Below are 16,176 nucleotides of genomic sequence, written 5' to 3'. Positions count from 1 at the left end.
GGCACGCAGGTGCGTCGTCCAGGAGCCCGTCGACTCAAAGCTCAAGGGAGCCAATTTGTAGAAACAATCGCAATGGACCGCACACCGCTAGCCCCTCCTCCGGATCGCCCCAATGGACTCTGGTACATGGAGTTCTTGAGTGGTTCACCCCGTGGGTGCAAGTAGGTACTTGTTGAACTGATGGTCTCTAGACCCGATACATGTCCCGGGTTTTTGGATGTCGCCCGAGACATGGCTCGGGTTTCGGGATAACTTCCCTCATCAGTAGAGAAAATAGTTAGGGGTGGAAGAGAAGGCCGCCAAGCAACCGTCAATGGCCTCGATGCCCGAACCGGCACGCAGGTGCGTCGTCCAGGAGCCCGTCGACTCAAAGCTCAAGGGAGCCAATTTGTAGAAACAATCGCAATGGACCGCACACCGCTAGCCCCTCCTCCGGATCGCCCCAATGGACTCTGGTACATGGAGTTCTTGAGTGGTTCACCCCGTGGGTGCAAGTAGGTACTTGTTGAACTGATGATCTCTAGACCCGATACATGTCCCGGGTTTTTGGATGTCGCCCGAGACATGGCTCGGGTTTCGGGATAACTTCCCTCATCAGTAGAGAAAATAGTTAGGGGTGGAAGAGAAGGCCGCCAAGCAACCGTCAATGGCCTCGATGCCCGAACCGGCACGCAGGTGCGTCGTCCAGGAGCCCGTCGACTCAAAGCTCAAGGGAGCCAATTTGTAGAAACAATCGCAATGGACCGCACACCGCTAGCCCCTCCTCTGGATCGCCCCAATGGACTCTGGTACATGGAGTTCTTGAGTGGTTCACCCCGTGGGTGCAAGTAGGTACTTGTTGAACTGATGATCTCTAGACCCGATACATGTCCCGGGTTTTTGGATGTCGCCCGAGACATGGCTCGGGTTTCGGGATAACTTCCCTCATCAGTAGAGAAAATAGTTAGGGGTGGAAGAGAAGGCCGCCAAGCAACCGTCAATGGCCTCGATGCCCGAACCGGCACGCAGGTGCGTCGTCCAGGAGCCCGTCGACTCAAAGCTCAAGGGAGCCAATTTGTAGAAACAATCGCAATGGACCGCACACCGCTAGCCCCTCCTCCGGATCGCCCCAATGGACTCTGGTACATGGAGTTCTTGAGTGGTTCACCCCGTGGGTGCAAGTAGGTACTTGTTGAACTGATGATCTCTAGACCCGATACATGTCCCGGGTTTTTGGATGTCGCCCGAGACATGGCTCGGGTTTCGGGATAACTTCCCTCATCAGTAGAGAAAATAGTTAGGGGTGGAAGAGAAGGCCGCCAAGCAACCGTCAATGGCCTCGATGCCCGAACCGGCACGCAGGTGCGTCGTCCAGGAGCCCGTCGACTCAAAGCTCAAGGGAGCCAATTTGTAGAAACAATCGCAATGGACCGCACACCGCTAGCCCCTCCTCCGGATCGCCCCAATGGACTCTGGTACATGGAGTTCTTGAGTGGTTCACCCCGTGGGTGCAAGTAGGTACTTGTTGAACTGATGATCTCTAGACCCGATACATGTCCCGGGTTTTTGGATGTCGCCCGAGACATGGCTCGGGTTTCGGGATAACTTCCCTCATCAGTAGAGAAAATAGTTAGGGGTGGAAGAGAAGGCCGCCAAGCAACCGTCAATGGCCTCGATGCCCGAACCGGCACGCAGGTGCGTCGTCCAGGAGCCCGTCGACTCAAAGCTCAAGGGAGCCAATTTGTAGAAACAATCGCAATGGACCGCACACCGCTAGCCCCTCCTCCGGATCGCCCCAATGGACTCTGGTACATGGAGTTCTTGAGTGGTTCACCCCGTGGGTGCAAGTAGGTACTTGTTGAACTGATGATCTCTAGACCCGATACATGTCCCGGGTTTTTGGATGTCGCCCGAGACATGGCTCGGGTTTCGGGATAACTTCCCTCATCAGTAGAGAAAATAGTTAGGGGTGGAAGAGAAGGCCGCCAAGCAACCGTCAATGGCCTCGATGCCCGAACCGGCACGCAGGTGCGTCGTCCAGGAGCCCGTCGACTCAAAGCTCAAGGGAGCCAATTTGTAGAAACAATCGCAATGGACCGCACACCGCTAGCCCCTCCTCCGGATCGCCCCAATGGACTCTGGTACATGGAGTTCTTGAGTGGTTCACCCCGTGGGTGCAAGTAGGTACTTGTTGAACTGATGATCTCTAGACCCGATACATGTCCCGGGTTACGCTCCTACGTGCCACGAGCGGTACCAGACCTGAAGATATTTTTGGCAGCCTACGCAGCACCCCTATATACATTCCTACTCCCTGCTGACGAGAGGCAACAACCTCGAAACACGTGTCCAGGGATGGGCAACGCAACTGATTTTTTTCCTCAAGACCCAGGCAGAGGCGCACTCGCTGATGCTGACTTCAAGGACCACAACGCTTTGGGGCTACACGCTGGTAGGATAAGTAGTGAGCGACCCCTTGGACTTACTTTTACATTCAGGCTCCCTTGAGCCGGTGGGGCTGACGAGCCCGGGTTACGCTCCTACGTGCCACGAGCGGTACCAGACCTGAAGATATTTTTGGCAGCCTACGCAGCACCCCTATATACATTCCTACTCCCTGCTGACGAGAGGCAACAACCTCGAAAAACGTGTCCAGGGATGGCCAACGCAACTGATTTTTTTCCTCAAGACCCAGGCAGAGGCGCACTCGCTGATGCTGACTTCAAGGACCACAACGCTTTGGGGCTACACGCTGGTAGGATAAGTAGTGAGCGACCCCTTGGACTTACTTTTACATTCAGGCTCCCTTGAGCCGGTGGGGCTGACGAGCCCGGGTTACGCTCCTACGTGCCACGAGCGGTACCAGACCTGAAGATATTTTTGGCAGCCTACGCAGCACCCCTATATACATTCCTACTCCCTGCTGACGAGAGGCAACAACCTCAAAACACATGTCCAGGGATGGCCAACGCAACTGATTTTTTTCCTCAAGACCCAGGCAGAGGTGCACTTGCTGATGCTGACTTCAAGGACCACAACGCTTTGGGGCTACACGCTGGTAGGATAAGTAGTGAGCGACCCCTTGGACTTACTTTTACATTCAGGCTCCCTTGAGCCGGTGGGGCTGACGAGCCCGGGTTACGCTCCTACGTGCCACGAGCGGTACCAGACCTGAAGATATTTTTGGCAGCCTACGCAGCACCCCTATATACATTGCTACTCCCTGCTGACGAGAGGCAACAACCTCGAAACACGTGTCCAGGGATGGCCAACGCAACTGATTTTTTTCCTCAAGACCCAGGCAGAGGCGCACTCGCTGATGCTGACTTCAAGGACCACAACGCTTTGGGGCTACACGCTGGTAGGATAAGTAGTGAGCGACCCCTTGGACTTACTTTTACATTCAGGCTCCCTTGAGCCGGTGGGGCTGACGAGCCCGGGTTATGCTCCTACGTGCCACGAGTGGTACCAGACCTGAAGATATTTTTGGCAGCCTACGCAGCACCCCTATATACATTCCTACTCCCTGCTGACGAGAGGCAACAACCTCGAAACACGTGTCCAGGGATGGCCAACGCAACTGATTTTTTTCCTCAAGACCCAGGCAGAGGCGCACTCGCTGATGCTGACTTCAAGGACCACAACGCTTTGGGGCTACACGCTGGTAGGATAAGTAGTGAGCGACCCCTTGGACTTACTTTTACATTCAGGCTCCCTTGAGCCGGTGGGGCTGACGAGCCCGGGTTACGCTCCTACGTGTAACGAGCGGTACCAGACCTGAAGATATTTTTGGCAGCCTACGCAGCACCCCTATATACATTCCTACTCCCTGCTGACGAGAGGCAACAACCTCGAAACACGTGTCCAGGGATGGCCAACGCAACTGATTTTTTTCCTCAAGACCCAGGCAGAGGCGCACTCGCTGATGCTGACTTCAAGGACCACAACGCTTTGGGGCTACACGCTGGTAGGATAAGTAGTGAGCGACCCCTTGGACTTACTTTTACATTCAGGCTCCCTTGAGCCGGTGGGGCTGACGAGCCCGGGTTACGCTCCTACGTGCCACGAGCGGTACCAGACCTGAAGATATTTTTGGCAGCCTACGCAGCACCCCTATATACATTCCTACTCCCTGCTGACGAGAGGCAACAACCTCGAAACACGTGTCCAGGGATGGCCAACGCAACTGATTTTTTTCCTCAAGACCCAGGCAGAGGCGCACTCGCTGATGCTGACTTCAAGGACCACAACGCTTTGGGGCTACACGCTGGTAGGATAAGTAGTGAGCGACCCCTTGGACTTACTTTTACATTCAGGCTCCCTTGAGCCGGTGGGGCTGACGAGCCCGGGTTACGCTCCTACGTGCCACGAGCGGTACCAGACCTGAAGATATTTTTGGCAGCCTACGCAGCACCCCTATATACATTCCTACTCCCTGCTGACGAGAGGCAACAACCTCGAAACACGTGTCCAGGGATGGCCAACGCAACTGATTTTTTTCCTCAAGACCCAGGCAGAGGCGCACTCGCTGATGCTGACTTCAAGGACCACAACGCTTTGGGGCTACACGCTGGTAGGATAAGTAGTGAGCGACCCCTTGGACTTACTTTTACATTCAGGCTCCCTTGAGCCGGTGGGGCTGACGAGCCCGGGTTACGCTCCTACGTGCCACGAGCGGTACCAGACCTGAAGATATTTTTGGCAGCCTACGCAGCACCCCTATATACATTCCTACTCCCTGCTGACGAGAGGCAACAACCTCGAAACACGTGTCCAGGGATGGCCAACGCAACTGATTTTTTTCCTCAAGACCCAGGCAGAGGCGCACTCGCTGATGCTGACTTCAAGGACCACAACGCTTTGGGGCTACACGCTGGTAGGATAAGTAGTGAGCGACCCCTTGGACTTACTTTTACATTCAGGCTCCCTTGAGCCGGTGGGGCTGACGAGCCCGGGTTACGCTCCTACGTGCCACGAGCGGTACCAGACCTGAAGATATTTTTGGCAGCCTACGCAGCACCCCTATATACATTCCTACTCCCTGCTGACGAGAGGCAACAACCTCGAAGCACGTGTCCAGGGATGGCCAACGCAACTGATTTTTTTCCTCAAGACCCAGGCAGAGGCGCACTCGCTGATGCTGACTTCAAGGACCACAACGCTTTGGGGCTACACGCTGGTAGGATAAGTAGTGAGCGACCCCTTGGACTTACAGTAGGGAAAGTGTTTGATAGCTTAGGGGTTAGAATTACTATTCCAACTCCAGAGAGGGCAACAGTAGGGAAAGCGTTGGATAGCGTAGGGGTAAAAATTACTATTCCAACTCCAGAGGGGGCAACAGTAGGGAAAGCGTTGGTTAGCGTAGGGGTAAGAATTAATATTCCAACTCCAGAGGGTGCAACAGTAGGGAAAGCATTGGATAGCATAGGGCTAAAAAATTATTATTCCAACTCCAGAGGGTGCAACAGTAGGGAAAGCATTGGATAGCGTAGTGGTAAAAATTACTATTCCAACTCCGGAGGGTGCAACAGTAGGGAAGGCATTGGATAGCGTAGGGGTAAAAATTAATATTCCAACTCCAGAGGGTGCAACAGTAGGGAAAGCGTTGGATAGCGTAGAATTTAAATATAACATACTTGCTTATAAATAATTTTTGTATTTAAAATAAATAATTAAATGTTTTAATAACTCTACATCATTTACAAATACCCATTAATAATTATTAAAAACATAATGAAATTAAACAATTAATTAACAATAAATTAACAAAAAATTAACAATAAATTAACAATAAATACCAATAAGTATTAATTATTAAATATTAGTCACCAAATAATAAATATTGAACAATAAAATATTTTTCATTACAACAAAATATTAATTATTTAAAATTAATTCACAATGAAAAAATATTAAACAATACAATTATTTTTCATACCAAATAATACTTTTTATGAAACATTGATTACCAATTAATTAAAAATATTTTCCAATTAATACAAAATAATTACCAATTAAGAATAGTAATTGCCAATTAACACAATTAATTACCAATTAAAAAAATAATAACCAATTAAAAAAATTGTTTGCCAATTAAAAACATTAATTACCATTTTTTTTATTATCAATTAAAATAATTAATTGCCAATTAATTAAAAAGAAAGTAATTATCCATACCAATAAATAAAAATAAATCATTAATTAATTACAATTAAATTACTTCCCACCCAATTCCTCTATAAACCCACAACCCGCTACAGAAATAAACACAAAAATTAATTAAAATTAATGTATAATTCCTAGAAATTAATAATCAATTTAGTATATTTAAATTACTTCCCACCCTATTCCCCTATAAACCCACAACCCGCTCCGGTACTAAAACATAAAATGTACTTAAAAATTACATTATTAATATATAAAAATAATACACATATAATTTAAAACAAGTAAAATACTTAACAAAAAAATATTACACATACATAATAAAATACATAACAATAATACAAATATCGATATTAGTAACTTCAATATTACTTATATAGATATAAAAAAAATCAATATTACTTACCTTAGGGTCGATATTCTGTCCAACGATATTTTTGACCTCGATATTCTGTACCTATTTCCAACTCGATATATTTGTAGGTCGATATTTCAAACTCGATATTTAGACTGTGCACCATATTATGCATACTCCTTTGGCTGGCTTGGTGGAATTCAAATATGTCAGTAGCCCTAGGAAGCCAAAGGCATTTCTGGGCTCTTATCATATTATCTTCACATTTCAGCCCTATATTTTCGCCACCAATAAATCCAAGTGCAGTTTATTGTGAATAATACCTATGGAAATACGCTGGCATGGCCTTTGTCATTAGTCTCTGATGTTAGTCCACTTCTAGACAATTTCCAGGCTGCCTTATGGAATTTAGAAATAAGTTTGTCCATCAAGATTTAACGTTTTCTAATCAATATGAGATTTTGGTAATTGCCCAAGAGTCCTGGGATTTGCATACATACATCTCTCAGTTGAAGGGTTTGGCTAGAGAGGTTGATTGGCCTGGCCCAGTACTATTCAGGTGATTTTGTAAAGGCCTAAAGGACGAATAGAAGGATGAAGTCCCTAGAGCTGCTAGACTATTGTCTCTACAAGATCTACTTCAGCTTACTGTAATGACCTATGCCCTCCTCGCCCCTGGCATGTTTTCCATTGAGTCCTTATGAACACATTGCTCCTCCACTGGCTCTCCTTCCTTAAATTTTTGTGCACATTGCCACAACCATGTTGACTGCTTGGCCCTTCATTCCTCTACCTGTTAGTCTCTCCAGAAGGGCTCCAATTATTAAGGCCTCCTCCCTGTACTTTCCCGCTTCCCATTGCACATACCACAATCCTGTGAGATTTCCAAATCTCAGGAGATCTGGGGGCCATTTTGGGCGCAGTAGTATAAATAGCACGCCCATCTCTGATTGCCTGTGCTTGGTTTCTTACCTACCTGGTTGGAAGCTCTCCAATCCAGGTACTCCAAAGAATTCCTTCCTTGGTTCCAGCTGCGACCTGTCTCCAGTCGGTCCGGTCAACCTGGTAGTCATCTTTTCAACATCAATGTGGACTCCAGACCGTGTAAAACAGAAAAAAGGAAAATCTTTGAAACTGCTGGTAAACTTTTAACCACACCAATGCATCAAACAAGGTCAGTGCACTGAATCTATAGTAACACATCATGAACAGTTTATGGTCCATTTAGTGGATAAGTCTAAGAGTAAAAGCCTTGGTAAGTCAAGTGCCAACCAAATTGCTAAACAAAGGGTGTCAAAAATTCAGATACTGCAGTACTCTTCTTTTCTTTTCAATCTAATACCACATAACTCTTATGACTAAATAAGGAAGGACTACTCCAAAGAGAACTTGATGTTCAACTCTCTAAGCTTCAGATAGAGAAAGCCACTGTACCATCATCTATAACTTATGGTAACGGCGACTAACAATTAGACCGGCATATGCCGTGTGGGATGGAAACTAATGTGACATATGTAAAAGAGCTTAATGTTTGTGCTTAATCAGTGTGTTACAAAAGAACAAGGAAAGTCAAGTGATGGAGAGGATGTAGCCTAAGGGCTAGGTCGGTTGACCTCAAATCTGGGGAACCGGGTGAGAGGCTGGACAACGACGCTCCACATCCTTTGATTTTGGGCAAAGCACTTAATCTCCCCATGAATACCAAAAGTTATTGTGTCCTTATGTAAAGCAACTGGTGCTCATGTAAGCGCTCTGATACCCAATACCTTCGGGTCAAGTTTGCGCTATATAAAAAATTCCATATTCCACTAGGCTGATTGTCCAGTCCACAGGGGACAAGAGTTTCTGCAGAGTCCAGCTTGTGCACCTTTTCACTTCCAACAGCAGCCCAGACCTCAAAGACTTTCCCTGTGACGGTCAACCACCAACACCTGTTGAACATCAGGGGGCCGATTCCGATCCGGTAAAAAAAAGTCCGTACAATTCGTATCCGGAGCCCTCTCCGTACGACTCGTGCACATGCCGTACGACCCGACGAGTATGATCCGGACCGGGGTATCAGGACGCGATCCGTACAGTCCACATCAGGTAAGGGCGATTCATATGGAAAAGCGCACAATCACATACACACGTACGGTGCGTACCCCCCATGATCGCAGGGGTACACACCCTACACCCAGCGTACATGGGGTACGGTGCGTACCCCCCATGATCGCATGGGTACGCACCGTACCCCATGTACGCTGGGTACCTGTTTTGTCGCGAACTCTGCTTTTACGGCTGTATTCAGCTCCCGTAGAAAAAGGGTCGTACGGTGCATACCTGACACGTATCGTACTTGCTGGGTCGTATAAACCAGCCGCAAGCCGTACAGATGTCGCGTACAGCGGGTTCCGACGGAGACTCGGACAGGGATTCGAGTCGTACGGTCTCTGTACGATTTGTACGGAGTCCAGCTCCTGGTACGAATCGTACTTCGTTGTACTTCCGGGGGACGTTGCAGGGTACGATTCGTATGGGAAAAACACTCCGAACGGCTATTCTGAGCTGTTTTTACCGGATCGGAATCGACCCCTATGTGTTGACGGTAAATTTGTGGACTTTCTTCACTCACACAGACTCCTGGCTTTCAGGTGTGATTTAATTAAGCCGGGAGTCTTTTCCCAGGTTGGTTTGGCCACAAACAAAGCAGCAGAGTTAAATTGCCTGTTAAAAGGAAGTGCACTATCCAACTGCAAAAGGGTGACCCTACTTCAAAAGGTCATGAGCCGGCGAACAGGATGCAAGGAAAGATGACTTGTCTTTACTGGAGGCATGGGAGGCTGCAGTGCAGGTTGAAGCAGATCTAGCCAGAGGGGATATAAAGATACTGGGGGGTTTACTGCTTGTTCAGAATATTGAAAAGAAAAGGTGACAGTGGCATGCCCAGTAGGGCCATTGGATAATGACAGAGTGGCGGGCAGGGTGAGGGTTTGAGGTAAAAGGAGGAATGTGTTTGTGTTCTAGCAGAGGAGACCCTGGGAAGAGACGGCAGACAGGTTTAGGGACCTGTCTTTTCTAACAAGACCACAGCCCCCCCAAGTTGGAGGAAGTGTGTGAACAACGTGGGGGCAAGCCTTGTACATGAGGCCCAGGGGATGAGGGAGTGGCCCGGGGCAGCCCTGCTGACATTGAGGGAGCCACATGCCTCCAAGAAGTCATCAGAGGGTTTGGAGTTGGATTGAGAAGTGTATGACTGTGGTGTTGGTGATGGGAAGCGCACAGGAGTGAGTGGGTGTTGTCCAGGTTATGAATGGCATAGGGCGGAAATTCTTTAGATGGATTATGAGAAAGTGGTGAAGGAATTGGAGGGTGAGAAGATACCAGGATGGGTGAAAACAATATCACAACCGGGCAAGGGGACATAGTCAGACAAATGACAAGTAAAGGGTGAGTCGTCCAATGTCAGGAAACAGTCTTATGTTTTTGCAGAAGGCAACTGATGTATCAATGCAGAACGAAGGGATGATTACAGACCATAAACGGATAGAGGTGGGGAAAAATCGAAGGATGCCAGACAAGAAGCAAGACAGCAGTGAGGTGGGCGTAAATGGTGGCACTGTTGGGATGAGTTTAGAGGGGAAAGGGGCAATAAAGGATTACAAAAATGCTGTGTTGTGTAATAATGAAGCTGACACAAATATTCCAAGAGTTAAGTTGAAGGCACACTGTAGTATGTACACATATTAGCCTATTGAGTGTTTTAAACAAGTCTTTAAGGAATGTTATATTATAAAAGTTCTTAGGTGGTCATAGGGATTCCAGAATGTTAATTGTAAAATGCACTTGAACTCTTGAAGCCATTGAAGCAAGTCGTGGGTTTTCTTCTCTGGAAATAAATCTCTTCCTTTCACACTTCCTGAGCTTGTTTCTACTTTTGGATCTAATATTTACCTGAAATGCTTACTACATATTTTGGCGACGCTTCGTTTGGATCAATCGTAAGCTTTCTATTATTTTAAGAGAAAAAGAAGGACCCACCGACCATCGAATAATTTGGAAAATTAATATTGCCTTCTTCCGATTCTTCTGTGAGTAATTTACGTGACTATTTTACTTCTGAATTTTAATTAACTCGCAGATCGTGAACTTTCTTGGTTTGCTCAACGATCTTACTCACCGTTGGATACTGCTTATTTTCGGATCGAGCCTTCATTCTGAGCGCATGCATTCTTCGTCTTTGTAATGGTCCGTGCAGAGCATTGACGTAGTATGTTGACGCTGATTTACGAGCGTCTCACACGTGATCACGCTTCAGCAGCCATTTTGTCACTTTGGGAAAGATTGTATTACAGTACTATTATTTCTCGACATATTGTGGATGTTTTTAACGATCTTTTATGTTTATTCAACAAATATAAAGCGCATTTCACAGTCACTTCAACGAATCGTTTGTTCATTAAGATCAAAGTGCATTTTAAAGTTGCTTTATCGGATCTTCGTCTACATGGTTCGGTAAATATTATTATTTTTTATATATTTTTTTATTTTATGTTTAAGAACTTTAAAACAGTGAATTACAGATTTCATTTGAATAACATTATTTTATTTTAAAAAGAGAAAATGGCAAATTCTAACAACAGCATTTTGGCACCTCCCTATTTTTTTAAAGTACCAGGCAAACCACAAACTCCATGGCACAAATGGCTGAGAGTGTTTACAAATTATCTGGAAGCTATTGATGCTTTGGAATATTCTGTTTCCAGGAAAAGAGCGATATTATTTAATCACTTAGGAGATGCTGGTCAACAACTTTTTGACAGTTTACTTATTGTTCAAAATCCTACTTCTGATGAGTCTTGGAATGTGTACACTGAAGCACTGGCTCGTTTAGGAAAACAGTACAAAGACGAGCCTTCTATAATGATTGAACGTCATGTCTTTGTTAAAAGGAAACAGTTACCTGAGGAGTCAATTGAGGGTTATCTGGCAACCTTACGTGTTCTTGCATCTAAATGTGAATTTGGAACTTATCTTGATACTGCTCTTCGAGATCAATTGGTGTTCAACTGTTTTAATAAAAAAATTCAAGAAAGAATTTCCACTTGCAAAAATCCTACACTAGATGAGGTCATGATAATAGCTAAAAGCATTGAGTGTTCAGTCACTTCGTCGGAAATTTTGGCAGAATCTTCAACCAATAGTGGAAATTCCAATAGTTCTAATATTAATGTTATGAGTGTTTCTAGAGATAATACACATGAAGTTGATGTTCATGTTCTCACCACTCGTCCTAAAGACAAAAAAGTTTTTGAACGCAAACCTAATTTTGTTTGTTACAGGTGTGGCTCTAAATTCCATCTTCGCAACAGCTCTAATTGCCCAGCTCAAGGTAAAAGGTGTAACAACTGTAAAACAATTGGGCATTTTTTTTCTATGTGTAGAGTGCCGAAAGATAAAGGAAAAGTTAATCTAGTTTACACTGAAGATGAAATTAGTGATGCTTTGAATGTGGCTTCTTTATCTGTTCATATCAATGCCCTTGATGGCAATAAGATTAAAGGACCCAATTGTAATGTGTTAATAGGCACAATTTCTCTGGATGTTATAGCTGATTCTGGTTCGCCAATCACAATTTTAGATGTAAATACTTTTAACAACTTGTGGCATGATATTAAGTTACTACCTACAGATGTTAATCCCAAAGAATTTGGTGAATACGATATTATTATGGAAGGATATTTTCCTGATTCTATTAACTTCAAAGGTAGAATTTTTTTTTTTTATATATATATATTTTTTTATTTTAACAGTAAGACAAGAGTAGGCATTACAAATATCAGGTGTCAAACAGTACAATGCGGGAAAGGGACAGGCGGGGGAATTATACATACAAGAATCATCATAAGGAACCCACGGTAAAGCGCGACTATACACAACAGTTAGGAAGAATAAACAGTCTATCATACGATCGAAAACAACCCCGCCACATCCTCCCCACATCCGCAATGATACAGGATAATTAAAGCCAGTATAGACACCCGAGCAAGAAAGGATACGTGAAGAATAAACAGCCCACTTCTCGTAAAAGGAAAAAGGAAAGACAAAATGGGCCATAGAACAAAACAAAGGAAAAAAAACAAAAAAAAACCTCTAACCCCCCACCCTGCACCCCTGCAATGGCTACGGCCTAACCCCACTAGCAGCGTGCCTATCGCCCAAGAGCTACCCTAAAAGAAGGGAAAGAGAGAAAAAGTGGAGGAGGAGAAAACAAACACACTCCCGGTCTCCCGTGCCTCCCGCCAACAGCGGACGCAATAAAGCCAACATTCAGCAAAATATACTAACCAGTCGGGGGAGTATAGTCAATAGCCACCCAACTCCCGTTACAGTATAGGCACAACCCCGGCATTGCAGAAAATTAAAATATCGTATCGAAGCAGTAAAGTTCAGCCCTGGCCAGTACGATCTTCCTTAAGAGTCTCCTTCCCTCGAGCCGCCATCTTGAGAAAAAAGGCAAAGCGTCCATGAAAGTTCTCATCAGTGCAGTAGAGTCGCATGCAGGATAAATGTTCACGAATAAAACAATGAAATGCTTCCAGGAACAGCACGTTTTCCAAAAAGTCACTGAAGAACTTGTTACCACACTGGAGACCGTTCATAGATGTAACATAAGGAAACAGAAGCGAACAGGAGACGCTGGCATTAAGCACAGGCTTGAGAGTCGTTGATTCGGAACCGCCAGGGCTCAGGAAATCCGGTATCGGCACAGGGACCTCGAGTCCAGACGTTCGGTGCACCGCTGGTACAACAGCCAGCGGAGAACTCAGCAAAGAGTCATCCTCCGGTTCCACTTTCACGATCAGTGTCCGGAACACAGCGCTAGTATGCGAATGGAGCGCCTCAATGGCGGCCATGACGGCCCACAGCGATGGCGTGCCTTCCATCCGCTCCGTCCCCTCTCAGTAGGCGGCAGAGCCGGATTTGAACCCCGGAGGTCGGCTACTCCGGGGTAACAGGCCACGCAAGTCGGATGTCAAACAGTGGGCGCTCCTCGTATAGCAGAACACACCTTTGCCGTCAGCGAGGGCCCCGCCCCGTCGACCCCGGGTGGTCAGCAAGGTCTTCGGGCACCAGACCCCCACCACGGCATCCGGTGGAACACGCTAGTGTGTCCTCGGTGTAGATCAATCACAGGACCGTCACCAAAAAGCAACAATTCACGGCACACTTCGGGAGACCGGGCTCAGTCCAGGTCTCACGGCCGTTGTTGATCACTTCCAGACCGGATAGGTTAGAAATCGAGGTCCCGGCTTCCATACGATGTTAGGCCGAGAATGGAGACACGGCGTATCTTCGTCGACCGATGAGGTAGAAAACTCGGGATTGCACCGTTAGAAGCAGTAAAACTTCATAAACAGGGGAATCAGGTGTGAAGTCAGGATTGAAGGCAGGATATTCGAGCTGCTGGCGGAGGTCGGCGGAGCCGGGAGCTTACGTGGCCATCTTGGTTGCTAGCGTAGCTCCTCCTCCCCAAAGGTAGAATTATTAATACCAAAATATACGTGGCATTGAACGAAAGAGACATTCTAGAGTGGCGTGATCAAGGTGCTTTAGGCATAATGCTGAAACCTGGCCATCCCGAACTTGTGATTCTTGGTGAGTTTCCAATATTATCTATTAACGACAATAAAACACAGGATCCCACATTATGCAAATTATTTGACAGATATAAAGCAGTGTTTAGTGACAATATTGGATTGGTAAAAATGTTTAACCATGTCATAAAGTTGAAGGAGAAAGTTTTTCCAGTTATTCAAAAAGTACGTCCTGTACCTTTGTCTGTTAAAGATGATCTTAAGAAACATCTTGACATGTTGTGTTCCCAAGACATTATCTGCCCAGTTGAGTCATCAGAGTGGGTTTCGGCTGCCATCGTAGCTCAGAAAAATTCTGAAGAAATTCGGCTATGTGCGGATTTGAGAGTTTTAAACCGCAATATTGTCATTGATGCTCATCCTTTGCCTAAAATCCATGACATGCTAGCCAAAATAGGTTGCAGTAAATTCTTTTCTACCTTTGACCAACGTTCAGCCTATCACTAGATTCCCCTATCTGAAAAGTCTCAACCATTAACCACATTCGTTACACCATTTGGTGTTGATATGTATAAAAGGCTCCCTTTTGGCTTAGCATCAGCTGCCAGTATTTTTCAAAGGCTAATGGATAAGATTTTTGATAATTGTCCTGGTACTCAAGCTTTCCAGGATGACATTTTAGTGCAATCTTAAACAATAGAACAGCATTATATTTTGGTTGAGAAAATCTTGAGCATCTTACAATCTGAAGGTTTAACATTAAACTTAAATAAATGTAATTTTCTGGCACAAGATGTAGATTATTTAGGTCATAATCTATCTTGTGAAGGCATCAAACCTAAAACGTTGTCATTGGATGCCATTAATAATGCTCCTCCTCCTCTGGATAAAGATTCATTGAGAGCATTTCTTGGACTAAGCGAATATTATGCTAGTTTTGTCAAGGGTTATGCTTTAGTAGTTCAACCTTTAAGAAATTTGTTGAAAAAAAATGCTAAATTTGTGTGGACCGATGAGCAACAGGATGCTTTTAACTCTGTTAAGGAATTGATCATCAATGCTCCTGCCATCAAACAGTTTACGTATGGTGTTCAAAGCATTATAACAGTGGATGCCAGTGCCAAAGGTCTCGGTGCTGTCCTTAGTCAGATGATAAATAAACAAGAATGCACTATAGCGTTTGCTTCTCGCACGTTATCATCAGCTGAACTCAATTACAGCACAATAGAGCGTAAGGCCCTAGCCTGCACTTGGTCTGTGGAAAAGTTTTGCATGTACATTTTGGGTACAAAGTTTCAACTATTCACAGACCATAAACCTTTAATGTATATGTTAAGTGACAGTTCTTCCAACAAGGCATCTTCTCGTCTTGTCAGATTACTAGCAAGACTTCAAGAATTCAATTTTGATATTAAATATCTTCCAGGGGGCAAAAATATTTGTGCTGACTGACTATCACGTATTCACGAGATGAATGGGTCCGCAAATTTGAACAAGATGATTGTTTGCGTAATGTCAAGAAATTTTTACTGCAAGGATGGCCCATGGAGTTTATCTTTAGAGGAAAGAAATTTTGCTCAGGTAGCTTCTGAGTTATCGTGTTCTAATAATATATTTATGCGCCAGGATAAGTTCATTCCTCCAAGAGGTATTAGAGATCACATTATTTCTCTAGCTCATGAGGGACATCCAGGTACCACTGCGACAGTGAACAAAATAAAACAAACTTATTGGTGGCCAGGAGTAGACAATCAAGTAAAAATTCATGTCAACCAATGTCCCCAATTGGAAGTCATCTAATTTGCCTCTTTGTCCTATTGAATGGCCTACGAGAGCATGGAAAAAAATAGGTTTAGACTTTTCTGGTCCCTTTTCAGTTTTTGATTCAGATATAAAATACTTAATTGTTGCAATTGATTATTTCTCAAAATGGATTTATTTTGCTTTTGTTAAATCTGCTGATGCTAATTCTGTTATTTTATTTCTACAACGTTTATTTTATACGGAAGGTACACCTGATGAGCTAATTACTGACAATGCGGTCGATTCCGATCCGGTAAAAAGCGCTCTGAATTGCCGTTCGGAGCGTTTTTCCCGTAC

Source organism: Lissotriton helveticus, chromosome 9, assembly GCF_964261635.1.
Source record: "Lissotriton helveticus chromosome 9, aLisHel1.1, whole genome shotgun sequence".
Lineage (NCBI taxonomy): Eukaryota > Metazoa > Chordata > Amphibia > Caudata > Salamandridae > Lissotriton > Lissotriton helveticus.
Note: the sequence above shows the minus strand (reverse complement) of the source record.